The sequence below is a fragment of the Schistocerca americana genome, chromosome 2 (genome assembly GCF_021461395.2).
Source record: "Schistocerca americana isolate TAMUIC-IGC-003095 chromosome 2, iqSchAmer2.1, whole genome shotgun sequence".
NCBI classification, from domain to species: domain Eukaryota; kingdom Metazoa; phylum Arthropoda; class Insecta; order Orthoptera; family Acrididae; genus Schistocerca; species Schistocerca americana.
The window spans coordinates 966,074,438-966,088,477 of NC_060120.1; the positions used below are offsets into that span (position 1 = coordinate 966,074,438).

A 14,040-nucleotide genomic window follows, 5' to 3' on the forward strand; every position below is an offset into this window, starting at 1 on the left:
GGCACAACTTGGTCATGTACTTCGGAACAAATATTCCGTTGAAATTTTCAAGCTATAAATTATGTGTCCCTTTGTAATTCAGATCTGGAAGCTGGAGAGATCTGGAGAGACAGAATAAGGGTCTCTGATCATTCTTTCCACCAACCTATCGTCTTCTAAAGTTGTGTCCCCAGCGCAGAAGACAGCTCGTCGGTCGTGAGATCTTCTTCGGCGGAGACTGCTACGCTGTCAATTCGAACCTGTGATTGTGCTTTTTGCGGGATGTCACTTGGTCAGGTTAGTCTCTGTATCTACAGAGGGCAAGATCTGTACTACTGACAATGATGGCAGGCGCCACTTCTCATTAATGTATCCTGTTTGGTTATTATTCAAACATTCACAAAATTTCAGTGGCTTTCGATGGTTGGTTGTTTCGGGGAAGGAGACCAGACAGCGAGGTCATCGGTCTCATCGGATTAGGGAAGGACAGGGAAGGAAGTCGGCCGTGCCCTTTGAAAGGAACCATCCCGGCATTTGCCTGGAGCGATTTAGGGAAATCAGGAAAACCTAAATCAGGATGGCCGGACGCGGGGTTGAACCGTCGTCCTCCCGAATGCGAGTCCAGTGTCTAACCACTGCGCCACCTCGCTCGGTTTCAGTGGCTTTACAACACCCGACATAGCTGTCTTAATCGTATGATAACTTTTCCATCCATCTCCCGAAATATGATGCACATGTCCGGCTCTTCGGTACGCAGTAGATAGAGTGGGTATTACATATTCACAACTAATTTACGCCCCATATAGAGTACAACATGTTCGGCTCTGAAGAATACCCAAAACAAAGTGACTACTACATATTCACATCTAAGTAAGCACGATACTGAGATACGTTTCCGGCCCTCCAGAAAGCCCGAAACAGACTGACTGGCGCAACAGAAGTACTTTGTCTCCCAGGCGCGCCAAAGCGAAACGGAGGTGTCCGAAGCAATTCGGTTGGCCCTCCAGAAAGCCCGAAACAGACTGACTGGCGCAACAGAAGTACTTTGTCTCTCAGGCGCGCCAAAGCGAAACGGAGGTGTCCGAAGCAATTCGGTTGCATTATCGTTACTCTTATGTTTCTCAAAACTAGTGAAATATAATAAACAAAACCGATAGACTACTAGGGTAACCATGAGAAATTGTCGTACTAAAAACTGTGTTAAATACACTCCTGGAAATTGAAATAAGAACACCGTGAATTCATTGTCCCAGGAAGGGGAAACTTTATTGACACATTCCTGGGGTCAGATACATCACATGATCACACTGACAGAACCACAGGCACATAGACACAGGCAACAGAGCATGCACAATGTCGGCACTAGCACAGTGTATATCCACCTTTCGCAGCAATGCAGGCTGCTATTCTCCCATGGAGACGATCGTAGAGATGCTGGATGTAGTCTTGTGGAACGGCTTGCCATGCCATTTCCACCTGGCGCCTCAGTTGGACCAGCGTTCGTGCTGGACGTGCAGACCCCGTGAGACGACGCTTCATTAAGTCCCAAACATGCTCAATGGGGGACAGATCCGGAGATCTTGCTGGCCAGGGTAGTTGACTTACACCTTCTAGAGCACGTTGGGTGGCACGGGATACATGCGGACGTGCATTGTCCTGTTGGAACAGCAAGTTCCCTTGCCGGTCTAGGAATGGTAGAACGATGGGTTCGATGACGGTTTGGATGTACCGTGCACTATTCAGTGTCCCCTCGACGATCACCAGTGGTGTACGGCCAGTGTAGGAGATCGCTCCCCACACCATGATGCCGGGTGTTGGCCCTGTGTGCCTCGGTCGTATGCAGTCCTGATTGTGGCGCTCACCTGCACGGCGCCAAACACGCATACGACCATCATTGGCACCAAGGCAGAAGCGACTCTCATCGCTGAAGACGACACGTCTCCATTCGTCCCTCCATTCACGCCTGTCGCGACACCACTGGAGGCGGGCTGCACGATGTTGGGGCGTGAGCGGAAGACGGCCTAACAGTGTGCGGGACCGTAGCCCAGCTTCATGGAGACGGTTGCGAATGGTCCTCGCCGATACCCCAGGAGCAACAGTGTCCCTAATTTGCTGGGAAGTGGCGGTGCGGTCCCCTACGGCACTGCGTAGGATCCTACGGTCTTGGCGTGCATCCGTGCGTCGCTGCGGTCCGGTCCCAGGTCGACGGGCACGTGCACCTTCCGCCGACCACTGGCGACAACATCAATGTACTGTGGAGACCTCACGCCCCACGTGTTGAGCAATTCGGCGGTACGTCCACCCGGCCTCCCGCATGCCCACTATACGCCCTCGCTCAAAGTCCGTCAACTGCACATACGGTTCACGTCCACGCTGTCGCGGCATGCTACCAGTGTTAAAGACTGCGATGGAGCTCCGTATGCCACGGCAAACTGGCTGACACTGACGGCGGCGGTGCACAAATGCTGCGCAGCTAGCGCCATTCGACGGCCAACACCGCGGTACCTGGTGTGTCCGCTGTGCCGTGCGTGTGATCATTGCTTGTACAGCCCTCACGCAGTGTCCAGAGCAAGTATGGTGGGTCTGACACACCGGTGCCAATGTGTTCTTTTTTCCATTTTCAGGAGTGTACAATGAAACGTATATAAATAATTAATAAAGAGGTTAGGCGTTTCAGCACCTAGCAGCCGAACGTGCCGACCAATCAGAAACAAGTTCAGTATAATTAGTGGACTTTCCTACGGGACTGAAACGTCTGTCGCTTTTACCTCAGTCCACTTTTGTACCGCATGATACTTCACGTGTATCATGCTGCATCAAGCCGAGCTTCTACCAAAATAAAATTCTGGCGTCCACTTTCAGGAATATCACAAAGCAATGCAATTGAGAATATCTTGTCAATACAGTATTTAGTCGTCTGCCTGTTACACTAATGCTCCACTAGACACCAATAGTCAGTACGTGTAAGCAGAAATATTATCAGCAACCATTTACAAATAGAAGTTATTGAAAACTCTCGCAAGTTTCTATGGTCAAGACAGGTGCAACTGTTCAGACATTAAAGAAACTCAGTTCATTTGCTAATGTCATATGTTTCATTGTAGAAAATCTTCTTCCGTTTTAAGGTATAAGATAGCGCATAAGTGACGAAATGTACCTTCACTGTTCACAAGTTATATAACTAGTTCTAAAAGTATATAGAATTTGGATCACCTTAAAATTCCGTAAATGACGCATTAACTTCAAAATATTTTTATGAAACTTCCTGGCAGATTAAAACTGTGTGCCCGGCCGAGACTCGAACTCGGGACCTTTGCCTTTCGCGGGCAAGTGCTCTACCAACTGAGCTACCGAAGCACGACTCACGGCTGGTACTCACAGCTTTACTTCTGCCAGTACGTCGTCTCCTACCTTCCAAACTTTACAGAAGCTCTCCTGCGAACTAGCACTCCTGAAAGAAAGGATATTGCGGAGACATGGCTTAGCCACAGCCTGGGGGATGTTTCCAGAATGAGATTTTCACTCTGCAGCGGAGTGTGCGCTGATATGAAACTTCCTGGCAGATTAAAACTGTGCGCCCGACCGAGACTCGAACTCGGGACTTTTGCCTTTCGCGGGCAAGTGCTCTACCAACTGAGCTACCGAAGCACGACTCACTGCCGGTACTCACAGCTTTACTTCTGCCAGTACCTCGTCTCCTACCTTCCAAACTTTACAGAAGCTCTCCTGCGAACCTGCAGAACTAGCACTCCTGAAAGAAAGGATATTGCGGAGACATGGCTTAGCCACAGTCAGGTCCCGAGTTCGAGTCTCGGTCGGGCACACAGTTTTAATCTGCCAGGAAGTTTCATATCAGCGCACACTCCGCTGCAGAGTGAAAATCTCATTCTGAAAATATTTTTAATTTATCATGCAGCAATTAAATGTGTTTATCGGAAAATATCTACACACGCTGCACAGAACACAACTTCATTTCTCACAACAGCATAAACAGTAGAAAGTGCCACAAACTTCTTATGGTCTCTAGCAAACATTCATTAATGTGAATCCAAAATCGTTCACAAGACTGAAATAATGATCAGAAAACATTATATGATTCTGGGTACACTACCCTCACGGTACAAGACTCTCCCTACGAAATTTTTGTAACGGCCTTGTGATACCCAACTATGATTGATGTTTTAATTTACGAAAACAACTTAGCTTTACTTCCTGGAAACGTTATCGCCTTTTTTACTGAAATATTTCTTTAGTTAATTACGTGATTTTCGGTATTTACAATGACGGGTTATGGACACTATGGACGGTGAAAAGACATGAATTAATAACCAGATTACAGTAACGATTACATTTCACGCAATTGATTTGTTCTCCAAACAAAACTTTAAGTCACTGGCGAGTCATATAGAAAACTGGATGTCTAAGGTGGTTCTGTCTTACAATTTGCGAAGCTTCGTCGGCGTATTACTTCGGCGGCAACAATAATATTGTCCATGGCCCTTCTACCATTTGCGCATAATTTTATGTGTGCTTGACCCTTTATAACTCTCGTAAAGTCTCTTCATAAATTAACATTTTACTGTGACCCAGAGTGACACTGATGCGATACATCTGTGACCAGAGCTAGGGGACTTGGAAAGTAATGTATACAAAAACAATAATAAAAACAAAAAAAAATTGGCAAGTTGCTGCCCCTGAACACGGAAAAGACGTAATGAGCTGTAAAATGAATGTGTAGAAGTCTTGTTTAAATAGACTTACGGCTCACGGCTGCAGATCTCCTACTACGACCATAGCTGTGTGAAAGCCCTGCTTCATATTTAAAGGATGAAAGGGAGAAACATTGGTGTTCAGTGTCCTGTCGACATCGGGATCGTTAGAGACGGACCACGAACTCATATTCAATAAGCAGACTAAAACTGCGTTTGCTGTCGACCCGAGACCTTCGCCTTTCGCGGGCAAGTGTGCTCTATCAATTAACCGAGTACGACTCAAGGTCCGTACTCGCAGCCTTACTTCCGCCAGGACCTCATTTCCTGATTTCCAAATTTCACAGAAATACACCTGCATAGCTTGCGGGACTGGCACTCCTGGAAAATTTGAGAAGAAATTTTTGTGAAGTTTGGAATGTGTGACGTGAGTTAACTGCCGGAACTAAGGATGCAAGGATGGGCAGTGAGTCGCGCCCGGGCAGCTCAGTTGGTAGAGCATTTGCCACGACAGGCGATCTCGAGTTGGAGTCCTAATCCGGTTAATTTTCCAGGAAGTTTCATATCAGTGCGAAGCTCAGATTGTTTCAAGGGTCGGGAAGTAAATCGGCCATGTCTTGTGAAAGGAGACTTCCCAACCTTTGTCTCGAGCGATATAGGGAAATCACAGATCTTCCACAACTGCGTACCCGGATTTGAACCGTCGTCCTCTCGAATACCAGTCCAGTGTACTAATCACTGCGTCACCTGGCTCTTTCTTTTCCCAGATCGAGGCCTTCGTAACATATCACTTTATATATTTCAGAGCTCTGGCAGTAAATGTAATTATCAAGTTTATTTCCGCACTCCTCCATTCCTGCAGGCAACAAACAAACTGAGTACCTCTACAATCGCGTACCAATTTTCTAACTGAAGTGAATAATATTGTTTCACGACTCAGATTACGTGACTTGACACTGTCGTGTAGTGAGCGTGCGAAAGAGAAACCAAAGCTGAGAGTGAGAGGCAAGCATTTACAGACATGGACAGATACAGACATGGCCCAGCCATACGAAATATTGTGCCGAAGATAGATGAAGCCCTTAGAAGCCGTCAGACACTATAAATGTATTAAAACATAAATGTATTTATTTATAGTATATTCTGTATGAAGCGTAGATTATATTCTTGAGTCCCTCTGCAGTCTCTCTCTTTCCACTAGTACTGGATTTAGAATACTGACAAGAGCAGTATAGCACTAGAGTCGTGTTATGTCCGTATAGTTCTCTCTGTACTAGTGGCGGCTCATGCAATATTTCACCAGTGTGCTACAGTGTTGTGGCCTATGGCCTTTTTATTTATAAGAGTAGTAACCTTAACTAAACTGAATACATTGATTTTATTCATACAGGCGGAGCGGTTTAAATATATTTAAATTTTGTAGTAAATAGTTTAACACTGAGAGGAAAGAAAGGAGAAATATATGATGACAGCAGTGGGAGTCGAATTTGAGCCAACCAATTGCTAGACCATGCGCTTAACAGTTTTTTCTTAATGAATTTATTTAGCAATACATATCATAAACTTTTACACTGACTTTAAACACAAGATATAAAAGTGGTAAGAATTCTCTCCTTTTTTCGATGAAGATTTCTTGTTTCTCTTTATTCAAGTATTGTTTCAGGTCATATACTGGGTGCTCCACGAAGATATGCAAATATTTTCATATCTTATTCTACAAGCGAAACTAAAGAAAAATTTTCATGTTAACATAGGTCCGCAAATGTTTAGTTACGGAGTTAAGGCTAATAAAAGATCTTGCCAGAAATTTAGCAACTTCACTCACATGAAGCCATCGCAAAACTGTACGAGGCTAAAGAAAAGCACGATTTCCATTTACTATGTTGTTATTGATCTGGTAAATCTAATAAAACATGTCCCACACGTGTATCTGCGGTAGTTTCCAGAACATCCAGAGAAGCAAAGAAGTAATTTCGTAATATTTTTTTTTTAATTACTTGGCCAATTTGTTTTCTTATATTCCAGACAACTGCACAAAGTTTCAACACAAGTTGTACAGAATTTAATTTTGAATATATGATGGTAAAAACGTTAACTGAAACTATATGAATGAGTCAGATAATCTGCTTTTATCAATACCATAGAACACGTGAATTCATGTTGAATTGTACAAAACAAACCTCAGCGTTAAGGAAGTTGTACGGTAAACATATAAATTCACAATATATTCACAATAAATTCTCAAAAATGGGTTCACCGAGTTCAATGCATTTAGCTGCACGTGTATGAAGAGATTTTGTTCTTCGTTTCAGTTTCACAGGGTTGTTCTTATTTTCGTCTATTGCATTCATAATATGAGCAAGTAATGCCTTACGTGTGGTGACTTTGTCCTCATAAACAAAGTCTTTCATCCATCCCCGTGCACAAAAATACATTTGTGTTAAATCGGACGATTTGGGTGGCCACAGACGTATAGCACCACTACATCTCTGGGAAAAATGTTCATTTAAATGTGTAGCAACGACGTTGGTGAAATGTGGAGGCGCGCCGGTATGTTGAAATCACATTTGCAATCGCGTAGCGAGTGGAACATCTTCGAGCAAGGAGGACATTTCTTTTTGAAGGATTTGTAAGCACGTCTCACCAGTTCGATGTCCTGTGAAAATGAATCATCCAATAAAGTGTTTGTTCATTACACCACATATTTATGCTAAATGGCTGCTGGAAATTGCGTTGCACTGTTGCATGTGGGTTTGCTACCGACCAAACGTGCTCGTTATGTAAATTGTTCATACCACTTCGAGTAAACTGTACCTCATTAGTAATTTAAATGTATTTGTGTAAATGTAGATCAGTATTTAACCACTTGCACAACTCCAAGCGAAGGACAGGATCTCCTGGATGTAAGTGATGCACTTTTTGTTTATGGGAATGATACAGATTATTCTACTTCAGTATACGCCATACCTTAGATTGTGAAATGCCTAATCATTGAGAGATACACTATGTGATCAAAAGTATCTGGACACCACCAAAAACGTATGTTTTTCACATTAGGTGCATTGTGCTGCCCCCTATTGCCAGGTACTCCATACAGCGACCTCAGTAGTCATTAGACATCGTGAGAGAGCAGAATTGGGCGCTCCGCGGAACTCACGGACTTCGAAGGTGGTCAGGTGACTGGGTATCATTTGTGTCATATGTCTGTAAGCGAGATTTCCACACTCATAAATATTCCTAGGCCCACTTTTTCCGATGTGATAGTGAAGTGGAAACGTGAAGGGACGTACAGCAGAAAAGCGTACCTCATCTGTTGAATGACGGAGACCGCCGACAGTTGAAGAGGAATTCCAAACTGCACAGGATCCACTGCAAGTTCAATGACAGTTAGACGAGAGGTGAGAAAACTTGGATTTCATGGTCGAGCGGCTGCTCATGAGCCACACATCACGCCGGTAAATGCCAAACGACGATTCGCTTGATGTAAGGAGCGTAAACATTGGACGATTAAACAGTGGAAAAACTTTGTTTGGAGTAACAAATGACGGTACACAATGTGGTGATCCGACTGCATGGTGTGGTTACGGCGAATGCCTGGTGAACGTCATCTGCCAGCCTGTGTAGTGCCAACAGTAAAATTTGGAGGCGGCGGTGTTATAGTGTGGTCGTGTTTTACATGGAGGAGTCTTGCACCCCTGTTGTGGTGGCACTACCACAGCACAGCCCTACATTGATGTTTTAAGCACCTTCTTGCTTCCCACTGTTGAAGAGCAATTCGGGGATGGCGATTGCATCTGTCAACACAATCGAGCATCTGTTCATAATGCACGGCCTGTGGCGGAGTGATTACACGACAATAACATTCCTGTAATGGACTGGCCTGCACAGAGTCCTTACTTGAATCCCATAGAACACCTTTGGGATGTTTATGAACGCCGACTTGGGGCCAGGCCTCACCGACCGACATCGACGCCGTTCCTCAGGGCAACATTCCGTGACGAATGGGCTGGCATTCTCCAAGAAACGTTCCAGTACGTGACTGAACGTCTGCCTGTGACACTGGAAGTTGTCATCAAGGCTAAGGGTGGGCCAACACCATACTGACTTCCAGCATTACCAATGGAGGTAGCCAGGTGTCAGGATACTTTTGATCGCATTGTGTACTTCATGTACTGGTACCCGGGCTATGTTGAACAGCATCCATAATATCCTCATCATTGTTTTCACGTATCGAGCACTCGTACTGATTATTAACTAATGGTTCGTGTATTCGGAATCCTCAGAGCTGGATACGTATGTGATATCCGTTAACTGCAGCCGTAGCGTTACCAACACATTTGCCGTAAATAAACACCATATGGCGTATTCATCTATCGTAAATTTGAAAGGCATCTGTATTTCATAAATAATCTACAAACTATGACAGTTACTACGTGTGTTAACTTAAATAATCCTTTGTTATGTTCTTTCACTGAACAATGCAGAAAACTAACTCATTTCAAGCATAGAAAACGACTGAAACAACCGTTAGGTTGCCAACAATGACACAATGACAAACGTTTCTACATTTTTGTATATTAATCTGGGCTTCTCTTGATATTCTGTAAGACAACTACAGACTTTTTTTTTTAGATTTACCAGACCAATAACAACAAATCAAATGGAAATCGTGCTTTTCTTTAACCTCGTACAGTTTTACGATAGCTTCATTTTAGCTAAGTTGCTAAATTTGAGGGAAAATCTTTTATTAGCCGCAACTAAACATTTGCGGTCTTATGATTATATGAACTTTTTTCTTTAGTTTTACTTGTAGAATAACATATTAAAATATTTGCATATCTTCGTGAATCATCCTGTATAGACTCTCCTCCGTCATTGAAGATGTGGTTTACAAAAGAATGTATGAACGAAGTGAGCGTTCTTGTCTTGGATGGTAGAAACGATTTTGTTTAATTAACAGTGGTTGATAACAAACTTGGTGATTTCAATTATATCCATTTCCATAGATCTGCAGCTCTGTTTGGTGTATTCCAGTGCCAAACATTCCACTGTACTGGCAGTACGGATGACTAGTCAGTTTTATTCTGTGGCATCGCGCAGCTGTCGGGATGAAATGATTTATAAACATATCGGCTACTGAGCGTAGCCTTGAACTTGAATATTGGTCTGCAAAATTTCTCCCACCACTCAATCGCATGATCGAAGAAGCGTTTACGGTTAACGAAGATTTGTGTGAGCCATCTTTATCCGTTACAATTTGATTTCCAGTATCATCTACCAATGTAATGCCTTACTTAATTTGTTAGATGACAGTAAATATGACGAATAACGAAAAGAAATTCAGTTCTTCATCAAAGAAGATATCTGACTGTGAGGTGTGCAAAACTCTCACTTTTTCACTAAACAGTTTCCTTAAAATTGGATTATAAGTGTTTTATAACCGCCAGCTAGTCTGTATGGACAGAACTGGGCAAACCGTGCGCGGCCGTCTGGCCGTTATAAACATCAGTAAATAGAGAATGAAATAAGATATCGTTTTGCTCTGAATTTTAATTAAAGCTTTGACCTCTCATCTACGTTTCATACTCAGCAATGCATGGGATAAAATCAACCATACGCTCAGAACGCTGTATCTAGAGAGCACGCCTATAGCAGTTAAATGGTTAAAGTCTGTATTCAGTAGTTTAACATTAAGAAGATTCAAATGAAAATGAAAAAAAATTGTTAGTAGCAGTAGAATTCATACCCAAGCGAATTGTCAGTAGGTATGCTAAAACCCCTCAGCTACGAAGCTGTTGAAACAACTGATGCTCTAAAATGCCTCATACTGTAGCTTTCACAATACATGAAAGAAAAATATTGATTTAATGCTGTGAGCAAAGTAGGACCGTCAGCGCTGGCAGGGAAGACGTAACAGTCGCAGTCGAAAAGAGAGAGCTGCATCCCACCTCTTTAAGCTGTGCGTAGCGGGGCTGACCGTCATTTCAGCAGTTGACACTGGTTCCTAGTTATCGCGGAGAGAGCACTAAGAAACATGACTTCGTCCGTTTTATTTGCATACCAGAAAGCCTTCGAATAGAAATGGCGTAATTTTAGTATGATTTCCGTTTCACATTCGGAGACATGGTGTAATTTTTGAACGTTTCCGGGCTTGCATTCGAAGAAATAAGGCGTAATTTAGGTGCAATATTTACAGCGTGCTGAAGCGCATTAGCACATGATCACCGACCGTAGCTACTCTGTTTTGTCGTCTGTACGCTAGTTGTGATAGGCGATTGGTGTGATTATAACCTGAAGGTAATATGAGGCGGCGCTCCTAGTGCAGCAGCTTAAAAACCCCCACAGACGAGTGATAGTTGCAGGTAGTGAAGGGATCCGAAGTTGGTGTCCTCCGGTGGCGTGAGAAGCGACACTTGGCGGCGCCCGATTCGCGGCCGCCGATTTAAATGTCTCCCCTGTGGACATGAGAGCGGCGCGTCACGTACCGAGTGCGATCAGCGAACACACCGTTGATACCGCATGAAATATTCTCTTTCCTTGGAGGAAACGCTAAAAAGATGGACAACCAACAGCAACAGCCTGCTCCACTAGCAATATTACCGTGATATACTGCAGTATTGCCATGTATTTCAGTCGCATTGCAGTAATGTCGACAGAAACATCATTGCGACTACACATTGCCGTAAAGCATTGCCCATGTAAACACATCTTAATGGAGCGACTTGTTGTACTTGGTTTTAGTTCCTACAACATCTGAAGTCCATACACGAAAACATAAAATTTACTATCAAGTCCAAGAATGCCTGCCGTTCTTAGACGTATTGGTGCGACGTAAGAGCGATGGCACACTGGGTCATTCGGTATATAGAAATCCCACTCCCACAGACCTTTACTTGCAAGCCGCTAGTTGCCACCATCCGACACAAACGATGGGTGTTTTGAAGACTTCGATTCACTGATCCCACGTCATCTCTGATACCGACAGTTTGTAAACGGAACTGGAGCACCTGCAGACTGTATTTCTGAAGAATGGGTATTCGTCCCAGCAAGTGGAGAGAGCGCTGCAGATCTGTAAACGACGGGGCAAAGAAGAGAAAGAGGCCTTTAAAACGACAGCCTATTTACCATATATTGGTAATATTTCAGCGCAAATAGGCAGAATACTAAGAAAATATAAAGTGAAAGCAATCTTTCGCCCTCCTGCAAAAATTTCGTCGCTATTGATATCTGTCAAAGACGACCTAGAGCTGCGCAAAACAGGTGTTTACAGGATTCCGTGCGAATGCGGCAAATCTTATATAGGGAATACGACGCGTATTGTGCAGGATTGCATTGTAGAAAATCAGCGGCATATTGGCTTTCTTCAGCCTTGTATGTCTGCCTCCGCCGAACACTGTATTTCTACTGGTCAAACCATGAATTACAATGAGACAAAAATTGTGGCCCATACGTCTAATATTTGGAGTTCTGTTATTAATGAATCCGTGGAAATACGGCTGTCTGACAATAAGTCTCTTATTAATCGTGACGGCGGTTACCAATTGAATTTGGCATGGAATCCAGTCGTCGAGAAACTTCGTGTCCTTCGTAGCCGGCGTAGTTCTGTGATGCAACCGCGGGATGACAATCGAACTGATATCGATGCGGCAAGTTTTCACAACGGAGGGCGCGCGGCGCAGCAGAATCAAACCCGCTCAAGTAGCGTACGCTCAACTCCAAGTGAATCCACCACGCATGTGCCGCTGGGGCCCTAAATACCAGAGCTCAGTGAGTTTTCGCCTGCATCACCAGAAGATGGCCAGAAGACTCTGCACCGAAATATTGTGGCAGGAAGTTGCAAACATTCGGCAGTTCGCCCGAAATTTTGTGGAACAATATGTATGCTGGAAAAGTTTTAAATCTCGCAGAATTAGTATGGTATGATTTAGCAGCGAAGCCCGCTTTCATTTGGATGGATTCGCCAAGCAAAATTGGCGCATTTGGGGGACTGAGAATCTGCATTTCGCCATAGAAAACTCTCTTCACCTTCAATGAGTGACTGTGTAGTGCGCAATGTCCAGTCACGGAATAATCTGTGCGACAGTTCCTGATGGTACGGTGACTACCGAATGGTACGTGAAGGATTTGGAAAATGATTTCATCCCCATTATCCAAAGTGGACCTCGTTTAGAAACGATGTGATTCGTGCAAGACCGAGCTCGACCCATAGAAGCAGGAGATTGTCTGATGTCCTGGAGGAGGACTTAGCGGACCGCATTCTGGCTCTGGTGTACCCAGAGGCTACTGGCATGGGCCTCGAATGGCCGCCATATTCTCCGGGTCTGAACACATGCGACTATTTTTTGTGGGGCTAGATTAAAGATAAGACGAGTAGCGATAACCCAAAAACCATTGCTGAGTTGAATATAGCCATTCAGGGGGTCATCGACACCATCAATGTTCCCACGCTTCAGCCGGTCATGCAGAATTTCGCTATTTGTCTGCGTCACATCATTACCAATGATGGTAGGCATATCCAACATGTCATTACCTAAATCCTAATATCTATAGTTATGTTTACATGTTAAATAAAGTGTGTGCACTCTGAGTTTAGAAGTAATTTACGTTTTTTCATACAGTACAGTAATTCTCACCCTGGAAATGGATTCTCTTAACACAGTACAGGTAGGGGAAGCCGTGGCTCCATGTGTTTGTAGGTGATGGACTTGTTATCTATTAACGATGTTCAGAGCCTGCTGAGTCCTTCATTATCAAAGCAACGAAGCTGACACATGTCAAGTAATGTAAACAGAAACGTCATAAGAGGAATGCCTTGGAGGTCTCATTCTGCATTCCTACTCCGGAAACCACTGTGAGGGGTGCGTTCCGTATACTAGTTATTAGCGCTGTCTCCGTTTCGGAGCACGCGAAGAAACGCCCCGCCCCCTCTCACTGTGCACTATAATTAGTCGAATGTTGTCTTCGCCTTCCCTAAGAGAGCGACAAGTAGGAGGGTGTAGTATATTGCTAGAATCATCATTTAAAGTTACTTCTTAAAAAGAACTAACTAGGTTTTCATTGGTACTTTTTATATATCTTTAGGCATTTTAAGTTCAGTTTTTTCAGCATCTCCGTAATGTTCTCCCAGGAGTGAAACAACATGTCACCTTCTGTGGTGATCTTATTTGTTCAATATCCTCTGTTCGTGTTATTTGGGACGTGCCCCACGTCCTTCAACACTATTCTAAGACGTGCCACCGAACTCTACCTACGACTGAGCCTACGTGATCGTTGCATTTCGGATTCCTACAACTTATTACACATGGGTAGATTGATTCCAGCTGCGGCTAGTTGATACTGTAGTCATACGATA

The 14,040-nt window shown here is 43.9% G+C and overlaps 1 non-coding gene across 1 annotated transcript; it reads right to left on the bottom strand.

The window, feature by feature from the left end:
• Nucleotides 1–3,262: 3,262 nt before the first annotated feature.
• Nucleotides 3,263–3,337, bottom strand: Trnas-cga. Its single transcript has one exon. It is a non-coding gene; the product is annotated as a tRNA-Ser (tRNA).
• Between the last annotated feature and the right edge of the window lie 10,703 nt (nucleotides 3,338–14,040).